Source organism: Zalophus californianus, chromosome 8 (genome assembly GCF_009762305.2).
Source record: "Zalophus californianus isolate mZalCal1 chromosome 8, mZalCal1.pri.v2, whole genome shotgun sequence".
In the NCBI taxonomy this organism is placed as follows: domain Eukaryota; kingdom Metazoa; phylum Chordata; class Mammalia; order Carnivora; family Otariidae; genus Zalophus; species Zalophus californianus.
In genome coordinates, this window is record NC_045602.1 from 121518094 (window position 1) to 121545599 (window position 27506).

A 27506-nucleotide genomic window follows, 5' to 3' on the forward strand; every position below is an offset into this window, starting at 1 on the left:
TTTCATGTGCTTTTTGGCCATGTACATAACTTCTTTGGAGAAATGTCTGTTCAAGTCCTTTGCCCATTTTTAAACAGGTTTTGTTTTTGTTGTTGTTGAGTTGTAGGAGTTCTTTCTATATTCTGGATATTAACCTTAATCAGATATATAATTTGCAAATATTTTCTTCCACTCCATGGGTTGACTTCCACTCTGCTGAATGTGTCCTCTGAAGCAGAGAAGTTTCTCATTTTGATGTAGCACAACTTACCTATTTTTTCTTTATTGCCTGTGTTTTTGGTAATATATCCAAGAAATAACTGCCAAATCCATGTCATAAAGCTTTTCCTCTATCTTCTAAGACTCTTAGAGTTTCAGCTCTTACATTTATGCCTCTGGTCCATTTTAAGTTAGTTTTTGTATATGGTGTAAGGTAAGGGTCCGCCAATCATTCTTTTACGTGTGGATTTTCAATCTTCCCAGCATCGTTTGTTGAAAAGACTGTCCCTTTTCCTATTAAATGGTCTTGGCATTCTTGTCAAAAATCATTTGACTGTATGTGTGAGGGTTTATTTCTGGGCTTACTATTCTATTCCATCATCATCAATAATTTTTAATATTAAGTACATGTTGAAATAATATGTTAGATATATTGGGTTCAATACATTTTTAAAATTAATGTCTATCTCTTTTTACTCTTCCAACGTGGTTCCTAAAACATTTTAAATCACACATGTGGCTTGCATTATATTTCTATTAGTGCTGTTCTCAATGCTCAAACTTGGGCGACCAGGCAATGTGGAGGGGAACAGGTGACACTACGGGAGTAAATGATAGTCTGCAAGCTCCCTTCCTTTTGTGTTTATCATTACAGTGCTTAGGGAGCAGGAAAGTAGTGTGGTTGAGAATTGAGGTTTTTTTAATCAGGCAAGCTCAGGCTTCAATCCTCAAGACCTGCTCTGTCCAATACAGCAGCCAGTAGCTACATGTGCCTATTAAGTACTTGAAATGTGGCTAGTGCAAATTAAGATGCACTATTGTCAAATTCAGACTAGATTTCGAAGACTTAGTCCCAAAAAAGTGATGTGAAGTATCTCATTAGTAACCTTTATATTAATTGCATGTTGAACCACTAACATTTTTAAAAAGATTTTATTTCAGAGAGAGGGGGAGTGAGCATGAGTGGGGGGGGCAGGGGCAGAGGGAGAGGAAGAAGCAGACTCCCTGCTGAGCAGGGAGCCCAACACAGGGCTCGATCTCAGGACCCTGAGATCACCACCAGAGCTGAGGGCAGATGCTTACCTGACTGAGCCACCCAGGTACCCCGAACTATTAATATTTTTTATAAACTGAGTTAAATAAAAATATGTTAAAATTAATTTGACTTGTTTTTTTTAAATTTTTAAGACTTGAGAAAGTTCATGCATGTGCAAGTGCACACAAGAAGGGTGGGGGAAGCAGAGGGAGAGGGAGAAGCAAAGCAGACTCCCCGCTGAGCACAGAGCCCCACACGGGGCTCGATCTCATGACCCTGACATCATGACCTGAGCCGAAATCAAGAGTTGGACATTTAACCAACTGAGCCACCCAGGCCCCTGTTTTTTATTTTTAAAAGATTTTTTTAGAGAGAAGCTTTAGTCTCACAGCAAGATTCGGCAGATTTTCCAAATCACTCCTACTCTCACACATGTAGAGCCTCTCCCATTATCAACATCCCCCACCAGAGTGGTATATCGGTTATAACTGATGAACCTGCACAGACACATCACCACCCAGAGTTTACATTACAATTCATCCTTGATGCCATACATTCTACGGGTTTGGAAACATTTATAATGACATGTATCTACCACTATAGTATCATTCAGAATCATTTTATTGTCCTAAAAACCCTCTGTGCTCCACCTATTTATCTCTCCCTCCCCCTAACCGCTGGCAACCACCAACCTTTTTACTGTCTCTGTAGTTTTGCCTTCTTCAGAATATCATCTAGTTGAAATCATATAGTGTTAGCCTTTTTGGAATGGCTTTCACTTACTAACATGCATTTAAGTTTCCTCTGTGTCTTTTCAAGGCTCGAGAGCTCACTTCTTATTTTTATTTATTTATTTATTTTAAAGATTTTATTTATCTGTCAGAGAGAGTGCACACAAGCAGGGGGAGCAGCAGGCAGAGGGAGAAGCAGGCTCCCCACTGAGCAAGGAGCCTGATGCGGGACTTGATCCCAGGACCCTGGGATCATGACCTGAGCCAAAGGCAGACGCTTCACTGACTGAGCCACCCAGGCACCCCTTATTTTTATTTGTAAAATGTTGCTCCTAGAATTTTAAAATGACATATGCAGCTCACATTATATTTCCATTGGATATTTGTTGGCTTGGTATGGGCAGTTTTCAGTTTGACATCTGCCTGCTTCTTCAGCCACTCAAGTTCATGCCCAGCTACCCCTAGGTTCACTGCACCCTGACACTCCAGCCTCCTTGCCTTCACATATACTAGAGTCCCCTCCCCACTGAGCCTTCTCTAACTCCCTTAACCCTGAAGACTAATTCATGCTTAGACCCACTTCAAATAGAACATCTTCAGTGAAGCTTTTCTAAATTTCTACTGCACTTAAGTCACCTTTATAACACTTTTTACTTTATATTTTCTCTCTTTTTAGTATGTGTCTGATTTTTCCTCTAGAAAAATCTTTGAGCTATCCTTGAACTTAGGGAAGAGGTTTTGTTCATCTTGGGGTCCTCAATCCCTAGCGCAAGGCCTGACACTCTGTAAGCACTCACGGATGTTGAGTGACTAAATGAATGAAAGAAACACAACAAAATTCAGGTTACCCTCCAACGAGAGATAACATATCCACTTAATAATCAGACAGCTCAGAAAAGTATCTTAAATGCAATAAACTAGGCTGGGGGGATAAAAAGCTAGAATTATTCACAAGCTAAAATTTGTGTTTTAAGTTAAATCAGCACCTTAATAATATTTATAAAGTGTGTCACAATTAAGAGGTAGTAAACCAGCCCTAATGGTTAGCAGATCCTGAATGTTGGAAATGTGGGGACTAGCTACAGAAAGTGGATGGTTAAAACCACCACATTCTGTATCCATTAGCTGACAGCCCAGATCCCACCAGAACAGAGGCACTAGAACTGAGCCTTTGATGTCGTTTCCACAGAAAGCCACCAAAATGATTAAAGGGTTGGAAAATGAGATTTATGGGGAATGGCCACAGGAACAGAGACCATGCTGCCCAGACAAGAGAAAAGGCCGAAGGGTGCCTTAATAGCCAGCCTCAATCATTGTTATTACACAGATGATGGCGACCAGATGGTCCTGATTTCCACCAAAAAAAAAGAACACTGAAAATGGACTTAAGCTGCAGCATAAGAGAAGTTGTCTAGTTTTAAGGAAAGAACTTAACAGCTAAGAACTAGCAGTATATAGCAAAGCCAACCCAGACGGTCTGTGGTGTGGCTACTTCAAATGCCTTTAATTATGCTAAGAAAGCGGCAAATAGGTGGGGTGTGTTTAGGCCTTCAACAATCTTTTGTTGAGGGCAAATCCTCAGCTGGTTAATCTTCAAATATACAACCTTAGGAATGAAAAAGAAAGAAAGACATGAAATTGAAACATAGCACCCTCTGGTGTACAGAACTATCTTTCAGTCAAGGAGGATTCTTGACATTTAACAGTATTTCTCAAAATATAAGGTCCAAACCAGGAAAGAGCCAAGAGAAACTTACACCAGGCTAGTCCTCATGTTCCTTTCATTGCTACCTCCATCTTTCTCCAGCACCGACTTGTGGCACTTCCCCTTTGGGAACCAAGAAGGCTCTGACACAGGCAGCCTCAACTTCTGTGAACATTAATCATGGCTATCTTCAATCAACTTTCGAACTAATTCAGACTTTGACACATCAGCTGGCACACAAGCATTTCATTACAAGGCATGGTAATGCTTTCTACCAGGTCATGTGTATCCTGCCCTGCACTCAAGACGACATTAAATAAAGAAGTTAGGGAACACTCTTCCAGTGTGTGCCCCTGAGCTGTCATGGGGTACACAGCCCTTCCTTACCAGTCTCTCTTTGTCTCATGAATGCTAACAGGCCACTTTTTACATTCTCCTAGGTTATATGCTCCCAAACTTTCTGCATATCCCTTCCTTTATTTTTAAGTATAAAAGATATTCTACCAGCTCAAAAAGTCTGGAAACCAATCAAGAATGTTTTGAGGTCTTCTCCGTAGCCTCAGTCCTCTTGGTGCTGGGTAGGAACTTCATTTACATGACACGCATACTTCATTCATGTGACTCACTCCTGCGAAGTAGCTGGGATATCCTAGATGAAGAAAACACAGGCCGTGTGTCCAAGATTTACAACCCAGTGGGGAAAACAGAGAGATACAGGTATAAACAGATAGAGGGGTAAGCTGAACCTCAAAGCTCTAAGTGCTAACGGAGGTCAGGAGAAAGGCAGTGGAAACACCAGAGAACTGTCTGAGTGTTCCTCAGGACATCAGAGTAGAACTTAACACCCTATGGGAGCAGGTCTTAAAGGGTGAGAAGACATCCCCCAGGCATGTCACCACTGGGAGAATAGGGCCAGGTAACACGCTTGCCCTCCTATCTCAAAGGTCTCCTTGAGGAGACATGAGAAATGCACCTGAACAAGCTGACCTCTACACATTACACAAAGCACATACCTAAGCAGCAACAAACAAACAAACAAAAATGATGCAGACTGGGCATTGGCCTGATGGAGGTGTGAGCGGCCCAGAGGGGAGAGCACTGGGAGGCAAGGGGCCTGCCTGGCTGGGAAGCTCCTGTCCAATAAGCCAGCACCCTTGCTTGCGCCCATCTCCCTTGCAGCACTGGCAACCATATGCTGTAACTGTGGAACCAGCTCCCTCCCCCACGAGACTGCGGGCTGAGGCAAGGGCTATATCTTATCACGGTGCCTCTATCACTCAGCACAGACAGAGCTGAAGCCAAATTTGATGAGTAAACTAATTCATCCATATGCATGATTAGGATGTAAAGAGCAGAGCCCTGGACCTATAATCCCAAATACCTTCCACTATCTAGTTCATCTTGTCCTGTTCTTCCTCGTAAGCTACCCATCCTCACCTGGTTCATGTTTTCCTATCCTTTCATTTTACCCTCATAAAGCAACCCCTATCCTCCCACTGGGAAAAGGGGGTAGATATTCTTGTCCCCAGTTAAGAGTGACCTATGTCAAACTGAAAAACAACCAAGCCAAAGAAGTACCAGAGAATTGGTTTCTTGAGCTCTCAAAAGAATGAGCGAGTACTGCGTTGCAAGGGAAAAGAGAAACCCAACCCGATTACAGTGTAAAAATAGGTCAGTGCTTGAATACAGCCCTTCGGGTTACTGGCAGCAAGCCCCTTTTGGTTCTGACTCCAGTGTCACAAGAAAGTGGCAGCACAGTCTTAGAATAAGGGTTCCATAGCCAGCTGGCGGTCTCAGCCTGGACTTCTAGAAGCAGCACACCGGGCCAGGCCAACACTGGGGAGCGCAGGAAGCCTACGTCACTGCTGACATGAAACACCAGAGTTGGTAAGTTTTGTTTTGTTTTGTTTTGTTTTGAACAAATTAGGAGACAATTCAAGGTTGTCCTTATGTTAAGTCTCTCTCCCTTGCATTCAGCTATACTTTATTTAATATGAAAAAAATGAATAGGGTTCAGCTAGCTCACTTACACCCATGCTGGGCCAAGAGCAGCCTCTTTTCCCTGAAAGTTATAGTTATGAATTATCACAATGTTCTACTTGCAACAAATTGTGTGTGTGTACCTGTGTGTGCATGGCAGGGAGGGGCATCAAAATTTTGGTTCTATGTCAAAAAAAACAATGTATATTGCTCAAAAAAAAAGAAGCTAAGAATTACTGGTCAAGAATCTGTGGCAAAGTAGAGAAGGTAAAGAAAAGAGCATTTGAGCAATAGCAAAGAGCATATTTCATAATAGCAGTGGCTGACATTTATCAAATGCAAGGTTCCAGAGTGCTCTTCTGGTAGGGTAATTTTAAGAGGTTCCAGAATAATTCACTGATACATTCTTCTATAAAAATAGCTCTGGCTCATATAGCATCTGGCGTACATGTCTTTTCAAAGAATTCCAAGATCTGAGGTAAGGGCTTTACGCAGGACCGCTCAACCTCAGCAATGATGATATGTACATAGCGGACATCTATTAAACACACTGGTTACAGAACTTCATCTGCAGTGTACTGCTTTACTAGCAAAACGGGGGGGGGGGGGCTATAATTACAAGCATTCCCATCCAAGACCCAATTTCTTGCATGAGATTGAACTTCAGTTCAGTTCCCTTGATACTAAAGCACTCAATACCCAGTATTTGTTTGCCTATGTGTAGAGCTGACAGGTGCAGGGCCTGAAAAGCTGAGCTGAATCTTAATGTAGACATCTAAATTAGATTAATTAGAATTTATATTTCAGCTATTTCTAACAAAGGTTCAGATAACAAGACTAAATAGAAGGAGATAAAGGGTGATAAAGGATTCAGAGAAGGAACTAGAGAAAGAAAGGGAGGGAGGGAGGAAGAAGGAAACACTTACCCAAGCAATGCCTTCTCTACCAACAAACATTTTTGCAGAAATTTACATGATGCTTTTAACCTCTGTTCAGTGTGAAAACACAACAGAAACTTAGAAATTCGGTAGTTTTCCTAACTTGGTATTTCCTTATTCAAAATCTTCAGATAAATTTGAAAAATATTAATATACAGGCAATACATTTCCTTAATGTGCAAAAATACATAAGCAATTCATGCTTTTCCAAAATGGAGCACTCTAACCCCTGCTCCCCTTCCTCCAAGGTAGTATCTTGGTCCACAGATTAGAACCACTAATATATATAAAATTAAAGGAAACTTATCTATCAAGTGCCATTTTTTAAAAAGATTTTATTTATTTATTTGAGAGAGAGAGAGAAACAGCACGAGAGGGGAGAGGGTCAGAGGGAGAAGCAGGCCCCCCGCTGAGCTGGGAGCCCGATGTGGGCCTCAATCCCGGGACTGCAGGATCATGACCCAAGCTGAAGGCAGTCACTTAACTGACTGAGCCACCCAGGCGCCCTACCTAGTGCCATTTGGATTAAGGTACAAGTAATGAAATCCACCAACTCGAATGGCTTACGTCATGAAAGGTTTATAACGGCACGTGTACTGGAAAGTCCAGAGGTTGGGTTTGGTTCCATTGCTCTACAATGAAAACAAGGGCCCATTTTCTTTCTCTCTGCTTTGTTAGCTGTGTCCTAAATGAGTAGCTTCCCTAATGAAGGCAAGACAGCTGTGGCAGTCCCAGGCTTCACATCCCACACCATCCAGAAGGACACAGACAGGACTGGCTTTGGGAAGCCTCTCAAAACACTGCGAGCCTTTTTACCAAATCCTCAGCAAACATTCTGATGGCCTGAACTGGGTCACCTGCCTAGCACTGAACCTTGGCACTGACTGCCACTGGGTTAATCACTGAGGCAACATGCGAGGGGTTACCTGACTGGGTTTACACAGTCAAAACCCACCCCCGGGACTAAGGGTGGGACTGACCCCTGTCTACTGGAAGACAAAAACAAATATTGTCTCTTTGCCATGGAAGGGAGTGGGGATGTAGCAGAGGTGCTGGGGGGACAGGGACAATTACAATGTTCTCCACATCCTACCTGTCACTGTATTTGACCTGGAGATCCCTAGTATCAAGGGCAAACGTGGAAATGCATTTGGAGTGCACTTTATTATTTAACAAAGATGGACATTCACTCTTACACAGAGACAAAGTCTCCTGGAGGTAAACTCAAGGAGAAACACGTCTCAGAACTCTCTGTAAGGGGAAAGGGGTAATGGTGAGGAAGCAGGCTGTATTTGGAAAGATACCATAAAACACACTCAAACAGCCATTCTTTATGTTGATCCTCTAAAAGGCAGAGGACATGCCAGTGAGTCCTAACCAAGCAAAGGGCTGAGATGAAATGGTCTAGATGCTTTCCATTCAAATGATCTAACTTACTACAAAGAGTAGGGACTGACTTACCTTAGACTCCTCCTCATGTATCAAATTTTTAAAAATGAGCTAAAAGGGCGCCTGGGTGGCTCAGCTGGTTAAGCGACTGCCTTCGGCTCAGGTCATGATCCTGGAGTCCCGGGATCGAGTCCCACATCGACTCCCTGCTCGGCAGGGAGTCTGCTTCTCCCTCTGACCCTCTTCCCTCTCATGCTCTCTAACTCTCATTCTCTCTCTCTCTCAAATAAATAAAATCTTAAAAAAAATAAAATAAAAATAAAAATGAGCTAAAAAATTTTAAAACATGACAGAGTTTTTAAGTTATTGTCATTATCAGATTATCCCCTTGAGCATGTGTTTTTATACAGATGCATGTCCTGTCACTTTTTTCAAATAAAAAATAACTGAGTGCTATGAAATGCTCAGCTCCATGCTAAGAAATATGGTAGAAATGGGAGAATTCAAATCCACAGTGTCTCTGCCTTCAAAGAGGACCACCACTACCACCACCGATGACCGAATAAAATTACTCTGTCAGGCACTGTGCCAACGGCTTCACATTTATTTCCTCATTTAACTTAATCCTCACAACAATCCTCATAAGCTAAGTATCATCAATTTACCAAGTTGAGAAACCAAAGTCAGACAGCTACGTAACTTCGCTCAGGTCACACAGACAACAGGCGACAGCTGGGACTCCAATCCAGGTCTTCCTGGTTCCAAAGCTACGCTCTTACCCCACGGCACGTCTGGTCGGCACGAAAACAGACACCCACATCCCGGAAGAGTGAACAGTACAAGACAGTATACTGAAGTGAAGATGAAGAGCTAAGTCCTGGGATGTACAGTTAAGTGCCCCGGGATTCGGAGGAAACCCGAGAAGGCATGTTGTGTGAGGATGAGCATCATAAGCTGCTCTTAGTTGTGTGAGCCCTGCTGATGTCCAGCTGATCACACACCATCCATCCCCTGGTCTCTGACTCATGACCTACTCATGTAACATTTCTGGGTCATTTAACCACTGATAAAAATTGGATGGCCGACAGCATTTCTGCAGGCCTTAGGACATTTTATAGCTTTTGCCAAGGATGGAATCAGTTCTTTCTTTGATATGCACAAGCTTCTTTCTCTGTTCTACAGATAAGGCCATATATAGAAAAAGTAAGTTTGAAATTCTCTGGGCAAATAATAGATGGTATTTCCATTGTTTGGGTATTTAGATGGTTTTTATAACCTTAGCCCTAGGGGTATATGAAAATTGCCTTTGCACATGGGATCAACTGTCACTAACCTCTTAGCAGAGGAGGAAAAAGGTAAATGTAATATAATGTCTGAACAAAATGTACCACTACTTCCTCTGTGTTGGTCTCCATGTACCGGAAAGTCGTGGGAGTGAATGGATGGATGCAGTGTCCCTCTCATGCCTCAGCAGCCTACTTACAGGCAGCTGACTTGCTTACTTCAGGTCAGGGTGACCTCCCAACCTTCAGGGTATGGTTCTAGGGCCCCAGTGTTCCAAGAGAGGGAAATAGCTCCTTATCAAACAGTGGGGAGTCAGAAGCCAGTGACTCAGTGGAAACAGGTGAAAATTTCAGCACTCTGGTACTTCTACAATGAAAAGGCTATGCTACCGGCCCAGTGCCAGTAGGGCTTCTACTCATTCTCAGTGGTATAATGGTGAGGTGCTACCTGGAATTAAGATTGCTGTTATCGAGGCAATGGGAAACAATTTCATTTTCAGAGTCACACTGGGAACCTTGGATTCATTTTTCAGTTTCAACGCACATTTGACTGACTACTGTGTACCAGACTCTATGCTAACTTCTCCTCGCAGCCTCAAACAGTCTTAGGAAATGGACATTATCTTGATCTTACCTGTGTGGAAGCTGAAGCTCAGGGAAGTTAGGTCTATTGTCATAGAGCTGGAATGTTATAGTTAGGTATCAGACTAAATCTCTTAATGCCAAGTCCAGTGTTCATTCCATGTTGTGTCATGGACTCTCCTAGTGCCAAAGATTTGGGGCCTTGAAATATTATCATTCTATAAACTGGAGTTTGGATGGTCATCCTCCTTATGACCAAGCTCTTACTGCGCCCTCAAAAGAGAAAGAATAAGCCATGCTGAAGGGAACTTTCAGAAGGCAAAGGGTGGTTAGGTGTTGCAATGGACAGACTTATGCAGTCTCGAAACCTCAAGGTAAGGACCAACTCTGGAGCAGGGATGGAGAAAAACTTCAGAGAGGTAAGGCCACCTACTGGGGAGAAGGAGATTTTGAGGTTAACAAAAGACCCCAAGCACAGACATAGAGGCAGACAAGCACAAAGAAACTCGTGTGGTGGGACACCTCAGTCGGTTAAACATCTGCCTTCGGCTCAGGTCATGATCCCAGGGTCCTGGGATGGCCCTGCACTGGGCTCCCTGCTCAGTGGGGAGTCTGCTTCTCCCTCTCCCTCTGCCCTTCCCCTCCCCCCTCCCCCTGCTCATGCTCCTTCTCTCTCTCAAATAAATAAATAAATCTTTAAAAAAAGAAAAGAAACTTGTGTGGGAAATCCCTTAGATCAGGTTTTCTCAACCTTGGTATTGACATTTTAGATCAGGTAATTCTTTGTTTTAGGGGGCTGTCCTGTGTATTGTAGGATATTTAGCAATGTCTCTGACCTTTACCCACTAGATGCCTACAGCACCCGCACCCCTGTTGTGACAATCAAAAAGGTCTGCAGACATTGCCAATTGTGCCCTCCCGAGAACCACTGCCTTAGACAAAGGGGTGGCAGCCCCTGGGGCCTGGCTGTACGTGGGGCTGGACAGTAGGACGGGGAGCCATGAGCCACACAGGAAAGGGAGCAGATATCCCATCAACTCCCCCAGGCATGGACTCTGACAACATTCGGACAAAGGGAGCCAAATGTGATCCCACCATGCGGTCCCTTTGAAGAATGCCCAGCAGGACCCTGGCTGGGAGTAGAATGTCTGCAGGAGGAAAGGATTCTAGATCCAGGCAACTTGGCAAGGGCAAATCCTCACTCTTCTCTCTCAGCAACCTGGAGCAAGAGAGGAAGACCCATGGAAGAGGATCTGAGAGGACCCGGATGAGGAGAAACGCTGGTGTGCGATGTGGCCATGACTGCAATGTCAGCTATGCTTTCACCAGCCACCTGCCCCACGCGCACTCTCCCCCCTTGAGCTGCTGCTCCCCACTCCTGGGAGACAGGGAGGAAACAGGAGAAGGGAGAAATGCGGATGGGAGAATCCGGAGGTGAGAGAGAGAGAGAGACTGACAGAGTTTACGAAGGGGACAGTGTTTCTCAGTAAGGAGAAGAAGTGGAACTGGTCTGGGGGTCTGAGGAAAGGAAAGAGGCAGAGAAAGGAATGTTCACAAAAGGCCCACAGAGTGCCAGTTCTGGTAAGGCACATCATATGGGCTACCACATTCGAGTTTCATGGTATCACGTGATACCTGTGAACAGTGTGGGCATTATCTTTTTATGGTGGAGGAAAGTGAGGTGCAGGGAGGGAACCGACGTGCATTTGTTCACAGACGGTGGGCCTCCCCATCTGACCAGAGGCCCAAGGCATGGTTGGCAGCTTCCTCCACACTGTGCCTCCTCCTCTCAGCTCCAGGGCCCATAGCCTCTTGCTCCGCATGAGCTGGAACTGCCTGTCTGTCTGCTCCACTAGACTAGACTGTCAGGGGCTATGTTTTGGGCTCCGTGTCTCCAGCATTTCCTTATATGCCAGGCACAGGCCCTAGAGTTGTGGAGGAAGTAAGCAAGAGCTACGCAAGGCAGACAAAGAACCCGCCGCGGCCCAGCGGTGTGAATTTACAGCCCAACTAATGAGCACAGCCGCTTACATAAGTGTTTCTCCTGCTATGCTAGGCTCGGCAGCCACTTGAGGAAAGAAGGGCTGGCTTTTCCTGTGCTATATATAATCTCTGTTTTGGCAGGGGAGCATACTACAGTTCTACAGCTCAGTCACATTAGATATTAATTTTTTCTTAAAAAATCCAGCAATTTTCTTTTGCTAGTGACGCCACAAACGCATAATATAGACTTAGCTTCACATTTAGATACTTTCCCCACATTTTGAGCATTTTTCTATCTCAACAACATTCTTTATTTCTGGTTCCACTTCGCAAAGCAAAAAAAGGGTGAAATGAGATGCTGAAGAGACAGCTTGCAACACTCCATAATTACAGTCTTTGATGCTGGAACCTCAAGGCTCCAGTCCCAAATGGGACGGTATTTCCCTCTGGTAACTAACTAGGGGCTGATCCATTAACCAAGAATATAGTTCTGATACAGACTAGGCTAGGTTTGTTTTTGCTTCTTTCCCATCTGCTTCCCAGGTCTTAACCCTTGGATCCAGGACTCATGAGTGTAGAATCAGTATTTCACAGACAGAACCATTCATTCGCCCTGGGACTTGACTGAAGATGGTTTTTACTTAGTAAACCTCTCCTTCAGCTATAGTATGGTTACCTGAAAAATGTTTTCTGAAACCTTTAAAAGCATACATTTACTAAAAATTACCATATCAGCTTTATGTTAGTCCTAAAAGTTTCTCTAATTACTGAAAGCCATAGTTCATTATTTTAACATGAGTTGTTATATATATACACACTCACTTGAACATTATAAAATTACATTTCTTTTAGGATATTCAGTTATTTATACTTTTTGCCAATTTGGTTGGGCCTTCCCCCATACCAATTCTTCCAAAATGGTGAGATTTTAAGGAATAAAATCATGTATCTGATATTTTCATGGCAGAACAAGTTAAGAAGAAAAAGAAAAATAGGCTTTCAAAATATGAATTGTATTACATTACTACTAAAGTCTAAGTATTAGTAGAGCTATTATTTCTAGGTATAGCTCTTACAGAGAGGATGTAAGCATTTTGAGACATGGCTAACAATGGGGGTTCAGTTAGAACAAAGGTGGCAGGTCATTATGGTTGGAGTCAGATAAACTGGAGTTCCAACCCAGACTTGGCAACTTCCTAGTGCAGGTCACTCGGGTCTTGAGTAAAGTATTTACCCTTTCGAACCTCAGTTTTCTCTTTTATAAAATGGGATGTTATCAGCGCATACAGGGCAAGGTTCACTAGGAAAATGAGACAAGGTAGTATATGTGAAGGTGTCCTTGCCAGGCATGTAGAGAGTTCAGCAGAAGTCTTGGGGTTCCTGCTTTCATCCTTGCTCCCCGCACTCCCCAGTCACCAGCGTGGCTCCTCCACGTGGTTTCTAAGCACCGTCCCTCTCCTCTCACACAGAGACTGCTGCAGTGACACACACAGCCTGTGCATACGCATATGGGCTGCTGCAGCGCAACCACATTTGCCTTTCGTTCTTTCTTATGTTCTTTCTTTCTTTTTTAAAGATTTTATTTATTTGCCAGAGAGAGAACACAAGCAGGGGGAGCGGCAGGCGGAGGGAGAGGCAGGTTCCCTGGTGAGCAAAGAGCCCGATGTGGGGCTCAATCCCAAAACCTTGGGATTATGACCTGAGCTGAAGACAGACGCTTCACCAACTGAGCCACCCAGGTGCCCCTCACATTTGCCTTTCCAAAACACAGTGTTCATCACCTTCAGTGATGCCCCACAGGCCAGAGTCCACCCACTCAGCCCGGGGTCCTGGTCCTTTCTCAGTCTGGTCCAACCCACTCTTCCTGAGCTCATGCTTCCTTGCAAACCCACAGCTTCCCACTCCAACTCTGCCAGGGCCACCCTCTGCTCAAGCCTTGACACAGCTCCACGGCCTACAGTATAAATTCCAAAGTGCTTCACGTGGCATTTAAGACACACACTATCTGGTCCCTCTCCCTCTCCAGTTCCACGGTCCACCACTCCTTTCCCTCCTCATACTTTGTACCCAAGCAGTTCTACTCACAGTACATGGACACCCACACTGTCTCATCACTGTTCAACCTCACACGCACTCCTCACGTTGCCCACCACACCCTTCTCCTCTCATCTATGTGGCAAACTTCTAGACAACCTACAAACAAATGAAGCGAAGTCTGCCAGGTAATGACTCTGTGTCTTGTACAGTTTTGTTACTGCAGCTGCCACGCTGTCTTTGTTTTTCACATTTTCGTGTAACTCACTAGCCCACTATAAAATGTCTTCCTTGGGTGATGGATCCAAGACTCAGTGTGTCGCACAGAGCAATCACTCAGGAAATGTTTGTGTTGGTAGAAGAAGCTTTCAGCCTAGACCTAGTGGGAAGATCAACTCAAGTGCAGGGCTTACGTGCTCCAAAGGCAGTCTGCGACTCAGAGAGCAGGCAAAGGGAGAATCCAACATTCCCATTTAAAATGTTCGAATGCTGGTGACTGCCAGAGCTCAGAAAAAGAAGCCCCAAAGAAGTTACAACTCTAACATGTCCATTACATTTACCTAGACCTCATGTAACTCAAAACTGCATTTTTCTCCCCAAAGCCTCATTCTTTTATAAAGTTCCCTGCTCGGTGGAATGATTGTGGGCAATCACTTTTGCAGTTTTTGGCGATGCCAGTTTATGGCTATGTTTTTCTGTTCACTGAACTGGCTCATTTCTTCAGGAGAACAAACTGTTCTGCACTGAAGCAGGAATTGGCTGGGTTCTAACAAAAAGATTTTTCCCCCCTGACAGTGTTTTTGCAAAAGACCCAAGTCAATTTATAGCCAAGTAACAAAAGGTCAGAAGGTTAGTCAAGCAATGGGCGTAATTCCTGTGTGTCACAGCCAATAAAGGAAATGGGTGGGAATAAATAGTATGCAATTTTAACCTGAAATTATTTGTGTAAAACTATTATGGTAAACTATACAAAGGGGGCCGTGGCTTCTAATATAAAGGATTTCCCACTCTGATTTTTTTTTAAGACACACTTTACTATGGAAGAACTGAGATGACCTCAAATTCCACATTCACAAGTGGGAAATGTCAAAAAAATTTTCACACTAATTTACAATAAAACTTGGCCATTGTTTTGCAGCACTGAAACAGAAATGTTCACACAAAAATTAAATATCTCATAGTTAGATCACAATTAGATATAACTGCATGGCTGAATTTAATACAAAATCTTTGCCAAAAGAGAGACAAAATCAACCAAAATGATAGGCTAAGGAAACGCTCTACAAAGGCAATAGTTTATCTGTTTTAATCATGCTAGAAGTGCAACAAACTATTGCATTATTCAGTGAGCATAAGAACAACAACAATAAGAAATGCCTGCTTTTAAAGCAGACAAAAAGAACTGACATCACCAGCCAAGCAAGCAGAAGACAGATGAGTAACAGCCTGTGCTGGGCAGCCAACCAGGCCCAGGCCTGTGGGTCTGTGTGGTAAGGAAGCCTTTCAGATGTCCAGGCTGTTGGAAGCCACCCCCCCATCCATCATGATGTCTACAGAACTCACTCTTTAAAACCACTGAATAATCCAAAAAAAACCCACAAATGGTTAAATAGAACACCATCAGAGTTAAGACAAGATGATGTAAATGGTTTCTCCCCCAACCTCCTTGCTAAGTACAACTACAAACCCTGGAATTAACATGAGAGGCAACCAAAGGAGAAGTCCGAAAGGTGGAAAAAGGAAGGCCAACAGTGACCCCAGGACTGGAGGACCAACGCAGCAGCAGAGCATCTTATGACTGCCGCCTACCCGCAGCCCAACAGAAGAAGGTGGCCAAGACCCAATGTTTCCCAAGCCCCAACCTAGGAACAGAAGGCAATCCAGGTCAGCTCATCCTTTCCCATTACAGAATGGGAGTTTTGCTGGCAGCACCAACAAAGATAAAACAGGAGCCCACTGACAAGAGAACAGTTTGGGGAAGCACTCTCCCTCCCTGCAGGGCCCTAGGAGGTACTCTTCATCCCAGCAGGATAGAGACTCCCTACCCTCACCTAGAGGTACCAGATAGCATGGCCTGGGGAAACGCCTTCATCAGCACGAGCAGAGACCAGTGAGAGCCCCAGCTACATCAGATAAACCAAGCAGACCAAAATAGTAAAAACAAAGGCTCTAAAAAGAAACTGTCAGTGGAACCATAACCCACAGAAGTAGATCCCAACCTGTGAGCTAAACCTAAATAGGGTGACTGTCCGGTGAACGAAAAGATTAAATAGGACCCAGAGTCTCCTAATATAATAGACAAAATGTCCAGAAGAGAACTGAAAATCACCCATTATACCAAGAATCAGGTAAATCACAACTTGAATGAGAAAAGATAACCAACTGACACCAATACCAAGATGAATCTGATGTTGGAATTAGCTTACAGAGAACTTTTAAGCAGCCATCATAAAAATGCTTCAATAAGCAATCATAAATTCTCCTGAAACAAATTAAAAAATAGAAAATCTCATCAAAGAAACAGAAGTTATAAAGAATCAAATGAAAATGACAGAACAGCCTAGAAGAGGAAATTCTTCTATTTTAAATTGCCAGGTTGGTATCAATTTAACACCCTCACTTCCTTGTCTTTTTCAGTCTTTTCTAACTTTATCCAGAAACCCTATGATAACCTTCCTACCACAAAAGGCCCAATCCTTTTTCTGGTATTTTAAGAAACCCTCAAAGTAATCTTCAATTTTTCCTTACCCTATACTTCTACATCCAATCTATTATTATAAAGGAGATTCAACACAGAATGCAGACAGTAGCAGATATAATGATTTTCAGGCCCCCCATTAGATACTTACAATTTATAATATTTAAAATTCTTTTACCAAATATTACCTTTGCCCTTTTGTAACACAACTAACAAATGAACTTTGTTAAAGTCAAAGTTGAAATCTCTGACCAAGACTCTTTCATGTATAAGATACTTGCTTGCATCCTAAATCCCAATTCTACCACTTTGTCGCTTTGGGCAAAATTCTTAACCTTTTTGTGCCTCAGTTTCCTCATTTGTAAAAAAAAAAAAAAGAGGGATCATCTAGTATCTCTCTCACAAAATAATGCCATAGGAAGATCAAAGGCAGCTTCATGGGGAGGGGAGCAGGAACTGGATGATCTGGGACTTAAAGGCAGAAAAGGGCAGAGAAAGCTTGGTGGTGCGAAAGTATGAGGTACACACAGCCTAGTAGGGTGTAATAGAAGTTATGTGGGGGTGGGTTGGAAAATTTGTGGCTGGAAAGGATCAGGATCAGATGGTGGAAAGCTCTGCTAATGAGTGTAGACTTTGTTCTGCAAAAAGTAGTTTGAAAAAATGACCATTTATGTGCTCTACCAGGTTAGCAGAGGTGAGCCTTCTAAATTGTCAACCAATAGCCTATCCTTGATTTCTCTGATAAGAAATGCTGTTCATCACTTATCCACTGTACTTTTTAAATAGAATAACTAAAAATTCATAATCATTAGTATTTTGCCAACACAAGGCGTGAGGACAAGCCTCTACTCAATAAGAAAGCCCAGAGCCTCTGGAAGAAGGGCCAGGCAAGAGATTACCAACAGTGTTGTGGAATCAAGTTAGCACCACTCTAGCTGGTTCATTGCTTTGAGGTTCAACTTGGAATCTGACCCGAGAGATTAAATTCAGGAAGGGAGAAATGTCTATGCAGCAGAGAAGAGTTGGTTCCCTCTGGACACTGCCAGCTGGCCAAGCTACACCTCTCCGAGCTCACCATGCCTTAGTAAACATATTTCTGTTTGCCATAAGCACTGAGCAAACCCACAAAGCCTTCCCAAAGTGTCTTCAACATCAGAGCCTGAGAGGAGTGGTCCAGAGAAGAGAAATGGTGCTTTATGATTAAAAGCACCAAATACAACCTCAAAGTTATATAAATGAAATGTATGAAGTATACAGGAAATCACCTTTTCTTTTAAGCACTGTTGGAAGGAAATTAAAATAACAAAGTACGCATAAAGAGGTTTTTAAATTCTAGGATTATATAAGGGCAAACTTTTATCTTGAGGTAAACCAAGCTATGTGAATGAGGGAGGTGGGTGGGCTGGTTCAGGCTCAGAGGTGCAGTCTCCTGGTCTGTGAGCTCCATGCGGGCAGGGACCATGACTCTCTCTCTCTCTTTTTTTTTTCTAAGATTTTATTTATTTATTTGAGAGAGAGAATGAGATAGAATGAGCATGAGAGGGGGGAGGGTCAGAAGGAGAAGCAGACTCCCTGCTGAGCAGGGAGCCCGATGCAGGACTCGGTCCCGGGACTCCAGGGTCATGACCTGAGCCGAAGGCAGTCGCTTAACGAACTGAGCCACGCAGGCGCCCCGGGACCATGACTCTCTTGATCATTGCTATATTCTCAGGGCCTAACACAGTGCCTGGCGTGCTCACAAAATACTTGTTGACCAAAAATGGTCTAGTCCCCAGCTTTCTAAGTTCAGAAATACAATGTTTTTTTAGTTCACTGAGATTATGAGATTCTTAATTGGGTGGGCCAGCCAGAACTGGTTTAATATCAGCCAAACTCAATGGAGACACACTAGATCTTCCCCCTCATTTTTATCCAGGAGCCTTTCTGTTCTGTCATTTATGCAGAGCTGTCCTTTCCCTACATCGGAGCATCTGGGAAACAGAATCCCTAAATCAGGCTATCCCTCATCAGGTACAAACGTAGAGCTTCTAAAGAAGGTTATCACCTGCATATGTAGCAAGCCCAGCTTTGTAACAACCAAAATGTCTGTGCCAGGCTGGTGGGGCGCCTTCCATCCTGTGGATGGAGCGATCTGTACTCTGACAGAGTCCAAATCCTCCTAGACTCCATGCAGACTCCCAGTAGGCTGCCTCTTTGCAACATTCTTCATCTGAACACATTATAAACCTCCAGCTTTTATGATTTTTCTATTTACAAGGCTTTAAAGCTTGTCTGCTTCCTCATGACCAAGGAGAGACTTTCATCTACACATGCTTCCAGAGGACCGCTTGGGTTTGGTCATCTCTGCATGGATGGGCACCAGTTTTCAAGACCATTTTGGTCTTAGCAGCAAACAGTGAGTGAGGCAATATCCTCAGAGAACACAAGGGTACTAATTGATATCTTTGGACTCATGACTCTGTGTCAAAGTCTGGTTTGGATTTTTGTTTTTCCTTAAATGCAGTATCTTGCACTAATTTTCTGCCCACTTGGCCTCATAAAAATTTCAGAAAAATCTCCCATCAGCATAGCTTTAGAAAGGTCTGGGTAATTCAACACATCACAAAATGAGCCCAAGGCAACACTGTGGCAAGCCACCACTCTCATTTACCCACTCAGAGAGGGGGGCTGAACTCCAAGCTTGCCTCCTATTCTTAAGCCAGTTTCTACCCAGGACCAAATTGTTTCTCTAACCTGTGATGGCTTTTTACTGAAAAGAAAATGAGATAGGGAGAACACAGAAAACTTTGGTAACGAATCTTGTCAGTTTTCTTTTTTTAGTTTCAGCTAATTTTAGACTTATAGAAAAGTTGCAAAAATAGTAGAGTTTCCATATATCCCTGACCCAGGTTCCCCTGAGGTTAACATCTTACATGAGCCTAGTGCATTGAACGGAACCAGGACATTAACACCGGTTCAATACTATAAACCAAAAATCTTCTTCAAATTGCACAAGCTTTTTTCTACTAATGTCCTTCTTCTGCCCCAGGATGCTATCCAGAATGCCTACTATATGTAGTCATTTCTTAGTCTACTGCAGCCTGTGACAGAACCTTGATCTTTCCTTGTCATTTGTGTCCTTGACACTTCTTAAGAATATTTACCAGTTATTTTAGGGGTGCCTGGGTGGCTCAGTCAGTTAGGTGTCTGACTTTGGCTCAGGTCATGATCTCAGGGTCCTGGGATCGAGCCCTCCTGCATTTGGCTCTGAGCTTAGTGGGGAGTCTACTTCTCCCTCTCCCTCTGCCCCACCCCCAGCTTGTGCTCACACTCTTTCTCTCTCTCAAATGAGTAAAGTCTTTAAAAAAAAAAAAAAAGAATATTTATCAGTTATTTTGTTGAATGTCTCTGATTTGGGTTTGCCTGATGTTTTCCCCTGATTACACTGAGGTTATGCATTTTTTTTAAGTTTTTAATTCCAGTTAACACAGTGTTATATTAGTTTCAGGTGTACAAGATAGTAATTTGACACTTCCATACAACACCCTTTGCTCATCATGACAAGTGCACTGCTTAATTCCCCTCACCTATTTCACCCATCCCCCGAGGTTATGCATTTTTGACAAAAATACGACAGAAATGATGTTGTGTTCTCCTTTGTGCATCATACCAGAGGGTTCATGATAGCAATATGTCTTATTACTGGTGATTACTGGTGATTGACCTTGATCATTTGGTTAAGGTGGTTTCTCGGCTACAAAGTTACTACCTTTTCTTTCTTTTATAGTTAATAAACATTTTGAGAGTTTGAAATGATGCAAATTCTGTCTTAAGGGACTGTCTCCCTCATTCACAAGTCTGGCTCACTTTCCTTAAAAACTCTAAGAGATTAGTTGATATGATTTCACTTTATTATTTCTGTCATGCAAACACTTAGCTATTACTCTTTTGTTTGTTCAAGGAGTTATATTTTTCTTCTGCTTATAAAAATAGCACGCTGTCATTGTAAAAAAAAAAATCATCATGGAGAGCTCATAACCGTACTTTTAGAGATTGGTACTCGTTATGGACTACATGTTTGTGTCCACCCCAAAATTCATGTTGAAACTCTAACTCCCAATGTCATTACATGGGAGGGCCTTGGGAGGTGATTAGGTCATGACAGTGGAGCTCTCCTGAATAGGATTAGTGCCCTCACAGACGGGACCTCTAAGAGCTCTTTCTCCTCCCCACCATATGAGGATATAACAAGAAAAAGGCCACCTGCAACCCAAAAGAGGGCTCTCACCAGAACCTGACCATGCTGGTACCTGATCTCAACTTCCGCCCGTGCGAACTGTGAGGAATAAATTCCTGTTGTTTATAAGCCACCGAGTCTGTGGTATTTTGTTATAGCAGCCTGAACTAACACAGCATTATAGTTTGACATATATATATACACATATATATATATGTATGTATGTGTGTATATATATATATTCCAGTGAACCTTTTCTCCTCTTTTAATACCAATGAAGTTAGATGCCATGGACTAAAATCCCAACCCCACCACAGACCCCAGGCAAGTCACTTACTTTTGTGTGCTGGTTGGCCAGCATGTTATTTGCAGATGGGGTAAGCAAAATTAAATAACAGTTTTTTTGGAAGAACTATTCAGTAAGGCAGAAATAAAAATTTTATAGCCTGTATTTAAGTGAAAGCAATCCAACACTGCCATGGGGAGGGTGGGGTCACACAGTGGACGTCTGCAACTCCAGATGCCACATCGGGACCAAGGTTAAAGTTGTCCATTGCTGAATTCCTTAAAAACTTGGGGGAATGCTACCTGGCTCCCAGAATTTACCTGTTTCTAGTTTTTCAAGTAAGGCTCCAATAGTCTATAAATTTATCACTTTTTTGTGTGGTCCGAATGACAATCAGGAAAAGGTCATCTCTCCTATCTTCCCCCAGGACAACAGCAGCAGTAATAACAAGAGCAGCTAACAAGCATAGAGCACACGACATGCAGTGGACACTGTTCCTCCTGAGCACTTCAGAAGCTCTAGCTCATTTACTCCTCATCACAATCCTTGGCAGTAGGTATTATTATTATTGCCTCCAGTTATAGGTGAAGAAACTAAGGCATAAAAAGGCTAAGTAACTCCCAAGGTCACTCAGCTAGCTAGTAGCTGGTAGAGCCAGGATTTGAACCCAGGCAAACCTAGTTCCAGAGCACATGCTCTTAGCACTAGGCTCTCCTGTTGTCAAAAGAGTACAAGAACACATTATCATTCAGAAGAGAGGCACACACCATGAATTAGAGTTCTGGACAAAGCTGAATTGAACAAAAGACTCAAATGACAGAAGAAAACCACTTCCAGATACGGAGAGACCTCAGAGAAGAAACCAGGAGAAATTTCCAGGATCTCACATAATTCGTGATCAAAGAGGGTCACTAAAGACACAGCCTGGAAATATCTGAAAGCAATGTGCAGAAGGAAAGAGAAAAAAAGAACTCCAAGAAAACAAGTTAAACAAGCAGATTATGTGAAAGGGAATCCAGCAGAGTTTTGACTCTTTTTTTTTTTTTTTTTTTTGGTAGCAGAAGCCCAGAAAAAAGGCAATGTAAGATATAAGACCCAAAGAAAAAAAAAGATGAGCAAATCAAAACACTTCAAGCTGTCATCTGTAAACAAACAAAAATGATGCCACCCCACAGACCAGGTGTCCTGTCACTCCTCTGCCACTGAGCCATCTCCAAAAACTGTACTCAACAGCCACCTGCATCTCCTTAGCACCTCCTGACTCCAGTGTGAGCCGACTTAGGAACTCTGTGGGAACTGGGCATGCTCACATTACTACCTGTTGTCTAATTGAGAAAACCAGTGGCTTGGCTTCTTCTTATCCTACTGGACCTCTAGGTAGCCATTGCTGGCCACTGCCCCTCATAGGAAATCACCTCTTCCACATGGCTCTTTTCTACTTCTCCCCCACCTCTTCCTCTAGCATTAATTTGGCATTTTGGTCTAGTTTGCAATCCCATTTACTAGCTTAGTAATGATGCCTTGGAGTCTTAGTTTTCTGGCCCACAAAGTAGAGTAGCAATAATTTCCATACACAGGCTACAGAGAAGATAAAGGAAGCCATCTGAAAAAGCTCTTGTCACCCTATGTGGGACATGTACTACAGTGCTTAGTACATCTCAATTTCCTGCACATAAAGAACCGGTCTTTGCCCAGAGACATCCTAAGCCCTTTTTATTTTCTGTCTACATGTTCTACCTGTGGGTTTACATCTATTCTCATGACTCTGACATCCTTGGAGCAAGCATTTCCCACCCCTTTATCTCCAGGCCTCACATCCTACCCCTGACTTTTTGACCCATGTTTCCAACTGCCCCTAGATATGTTTCCCTAGCTCTCTTCAGGAGTTCTTAAATTCAACAAATCCTACAATAAACTCTTCTTTGTCTCTCTCCAAATGAATCTCTGCAATCCCCTCGGGACCCTTTACCCCACTCTGTAAGTTGGCCAATATTTCCACCATCTGTTATCACCTTCCCTAAAACAAACCAACAAACCCCTCACAGTCATCCTCTCATTCTCAATCTCACCTGAGTCAGATACTAGCATTTTTAGACACTGCTTCAAAACACCTCATGTTCTCTTCTCCATCACCACTGCTGCCACCTTGTTCAGTTCTCATCACCTCTTACCTGCATGACTGCCAGAGCTGCTTAACTGACTTCCTGCAGTCCATGCTTCACACCATAGCCAGAGTTATCTTCCTAAAAACAAACTTGAGCATGGTAATCTCCTGCTTTAAAGCCTCTGTGACACAGCCCACAGGATCCAAATGGAAACTTGTTGGTCAAGCACTTGAGGTGCTTCACAATGTGGCCCAACATCCCTTTGTTCAGCCTCTCTCCAGCCAGGCTTTGAAAAACTTGGGCAATGAACTTGGGCACCTTCAGGCCCTACCCCTTTTGCTTTATCCTCTATCTCACAAAGCTCTACTGGTACAGTAGCAGCAGCTCCCAGGACGCCTTCACTGACTCACCAAACCTGACTCCGACTCCCTCCCTCCCTCCCCCCTTCCCTCCCTCCATGTCTCCAGGACACCTGACACATCACATCTTTTGCCATTGTTAGTTTGCATGGGGGCCACCTCCTCATCCAGAAAGGGGACCTTGAAGGCAGGGTCAGAACCACCTTTATCTTCGTTTATCTCCTGCACCTACCTCAGCTTCCATCCAGCTCAGAGTGACACCTCAGTGATCGTTAATTAACTGAATTCAGGAATAGCAAAATACTTATGAGTACCAGGCTGAACCCCAGAAGAATGAGTACACCTCACAGAACAAATGTAAAATGTGAAAGGAAAAAATAAGGGGGTAGATAAGGAATAGGGAGAGGGGGTGCCAAAACAGGGAGAAACAGAGTTTCCTTATATGGAAGGAAAGGAAAGTTCCTGCTTTTGCTTTGATGATAGTAAATAAATATAGAAACAAATGTTATTTCTGGCACTAAGAAAACTCAAAAGATTGTTCACCTTTAAAATCTGTTTAAAAGTTAAAAGGAAAGAAAAAACATTTCCCCAAAACAAAGGTGTAACAGAAAAGACACAACTAAGAAATATAAAAATCAAGAAGTTATGTATAGAAAATATAACAAATGCAACAGCAACCATGAATTAAAGAGGATAAATTTAGACATAAGTCATAGAATCTTCAGGATTAGTTTAACAGAAGACAAAACCCAACAATATTCTGCTTGAAAAAGATAAGCTCTGAAATGACATTAATGAAGTTAGAAAATGTTACAAAATCACCACACAAGGTATCTATGGACAATGAAAAGAACAGAGGACAAACATTGCTTTGAGTATTGTCAAGAAACAAAAATAAAAACTAAGCACACAACTAATAACATTGAAAAACAACCAAAAAAACCTAGAGAAACTTTTTTTTTTTTTTTAAGAAAGGAGTTAGTTATTTTGAAAGCAAAAACCAAAATACTTTGGAAGGAACCTTAAGAAACAGACGGGAGTTGCTGCTTAGGAGAAGGAATTGCCTGCCTGTGGAACAGGAGTAGGAAACTGCTTTTTCACTGCCTCTTTTCTTACTTTAAAAGTTTTATATTTCTATTAAAAGTTTCCGTGAAGAGACTAAAAGTGATACTATGGTAAATTTAATTTTTTAAAAAAGAAATGCAGGAAGTTGGAACAACCAGACATAAAGAAAGGCAATAAAGTTGTAGGAGAGTGGATTGTGTTTATTAAATTTGGAGGGGCACCTGAGTGGCTCAGTCAGTTAAGCATCTGACCCTTGATCTCAGGGTCTTGGGTTCAAGCTCCATGTTGGGCTCCACACAGGGCACGGTGCCTACTTAAAAAAAAAAAAAACTAAATAAATGGATTTTCTATTAAAAATGTAAAATTCTAGGGGCGCCATTTGCAACAACATAGATTGATCTAGAAGGGTATGCTGCTAAGTGAAAGAAGTTAGAGAAAGACCAATACCATATGATTTCACTCATACATGCAATTTAAGAAACAAAACAAATGGACTAAGAAAAAGAGAAACAAAAAAACAGACTCTTAACTATAAAGAACAAACAGATGGTTACCAAAGGGGAGGTGGGTGAGGGGGATGGGTAAAATAGGTGATGGGGAGTAAGAGCACACTTATCATGATGATCACTGAGTAACATATAGAATTGTTGAATCACTGTAGCATACACCTGAAACTAATACAACACTGTATGTTAATTATACTGGAATTTTAAAAAATTATTAAAAAATAAAAAATAAAATTCTGATGCTATGCCTCATCCTAGACAAATTGTCTCAGAATCCCTGGGGGTGTGACCAGGCATTAGTATTTTATAAAGCTTCTGAGAGGATTCTAGTGTGCAGCCAAGTAGAGATATCACCGGCACATGCTTATATGTTTAATTATCTAAATATCTAAAAAATACAATGCAAAAAGTGTAACCGTTTGAGATGTTAGCAAATGGAAAGACAAACATTGCTGTAAGGGAATGGGAGTTCAACCTGAAAGGGGATATAATTAGCTACTGTGCAAATGTCTCCAATACACTGCAATTCAGGCAAAGAAGCAGGCAGTTGCCTAAGTTATTGGAGGGGGACATGACCCACGCCACAACGAAATAATGGCAGCAAGAGGTAGGTAGTCTCTGCTCAAGTGCTAGTGAGGATAGGAAGCATGTATGAGGATTCAACAGAGACTGAGGTGGAACAGGATTACCTGCATACCTGTATGAGGTTAGATGTGAGATAAATTCCTAGAAATGCAATTGCTGAGTCAAATGTATGTGCCTTTAAAAGTGAAAGGTCAATTTCAAAAGATCTTAAAAGTGAAATAGAAAAAGCATGATGTGTAGAATAAATAAAACATCTTACTTGATAGGTAGGAGTGGATCAGGACAAATGAGCTCAGCTGGAGCGAGACAAGATGGCTCAGTGTTACCAGGTAGTAAGTGCAGAGACTAACATAACAGAGAATTCTTGGTGATTCCAATTTGGCTTTGCCCTTCCTATTAACTTTGTTCCCTCAGCAGAAATCTAAAGGAAAAAGAGGGCAGGAGCCATGTGCCTATCTGAGAGGAAAAGTTTTTTTTTTAAAGATTTTATTTATTTATTTGACAGAGAGAGAGAGCATGCGAGCAAACGTGCAAGCATGAGCAGAGGGAGCAGGAGAAGGAGAAGCAGACTCCCCGCTGATCAGAGAGCCCAATGCAGCATGACCTGAGCCGAAGGCAGACGCTTAACTGACTGAGCCACCCAGGCGCCCTGGAAAAGATTTTTTTTTTTTTAATTTTATTTATTTCTTTGAGAGAGAGAGAGAGCAAGTGCCAGCGGTGGGGAGGGGCAGAAGGAGAGGGAGAGAGCGAATGTCAAGCAGACTCCACACAGAGCCCAAAGCGGGGCCTGATCCCACAACCCTGAGAACATGACCTGAACTGAAATCAAGAGATAGACACTTAACCAACTGAGCCACCCAGGTGCCCCCCTGAGAAGAAAAGATCTGAGGCAGGAGCATTTCTGGATCGACTGGGAGAGCAAGGAGACCAGTGTGACTAGAACAGTTGGTGGGAAGGTGAGCACTAGAAAATGGGCATAAAGTTCACTTGTGAATAAGCTTGTCTTATGCCATTTCTAGTTTGGAGGAGTCACATACAAGGCCACTAAACAGTTTTTACTCAGTCTACAACTCAAAATTAAAGAATGAGCACGCTGGAAGTTGTCATATATCTAACAGTAGCCCTGTGGCAATTCACCATAAGGCAAGAAGTTCCAGAAGTGACAACAGTAGAAACATATCCATGGACTGTGTGGCCCCAGACTTGTGGAGGAGTGATGTTGCCATGAAGTTGTCAAAGTCAGAATGATGTGCACAGAACTTCCAGCATTATGTACCATCAATGGCTCTGACTCCATTTCTTCCCTTTCCAAAAATTTCAACTCAGCACATGGAAGAAAAGTTCTTAACTTTATAGTGAAAAATAATGCAATAGATTTCCTTTGTTTAAAAAGTTTTAACAGCAGCAGCAACAACAATAGAACCCCAAAGTCTAAGCACAAGCTGAGTGGCTTAATAACAGAATAAATTGAGTTCACAACTCAATAAATAAATAAACGACCCCCAAAAAAACCTTAAGTAGGGCACATCTACTTCAGCAAGTGAAGGCTAGGTCTATTCACATTGATTATTTGCCAATCTGCTTTGTCTTTAGTATCACATTTAGCATTGAAAAACATTTCCTATTCCAGAGGGCAGCCTGAGCATATGACTTGGAAAACTGGTATTCAAATTAGTATTCTAGTTTTTTTTCAAGTCAGTCATTTAATAAAATGAAAGCTTAAGTCTCGCACTCAGACTAAAAGTTGGCCTCAGACTAAACCGTTACATTACAGAGACACGATACACAACTCAACTTTTGTAATACCCAGCAGTCAGCCTAAGATAT

General features: G+C 42.6%; 1 protein-coding gene across 6 annotated transcripts in view; it reads right to left on the reverse strand.

Moving 5' to 3' along the window:
- ZHX3 (zinc fingers and homeoboxes 3) overlaps positions 1 to 27506 on the reverse strand; it is a 130550-nt gene that overhangs the window by 39012 nt on the left and 64032 nt on the right. Inside the window, exon 3 of one of the 6 annotated variants that reach the window (XM_027623694.2) lies at positions 4175 to 4319. The exons of the other annotated variants lie outside the window; for them this stretch is intronic. The gene's annotated coding sequence lies outside the window, so the exon portion shown is untranslated. The remainder of the gene's footprint in view (positions 1 to 4174; positions 4320 to 27506) is intronic. 6 annotated transcript variants of the gene reach the window in all.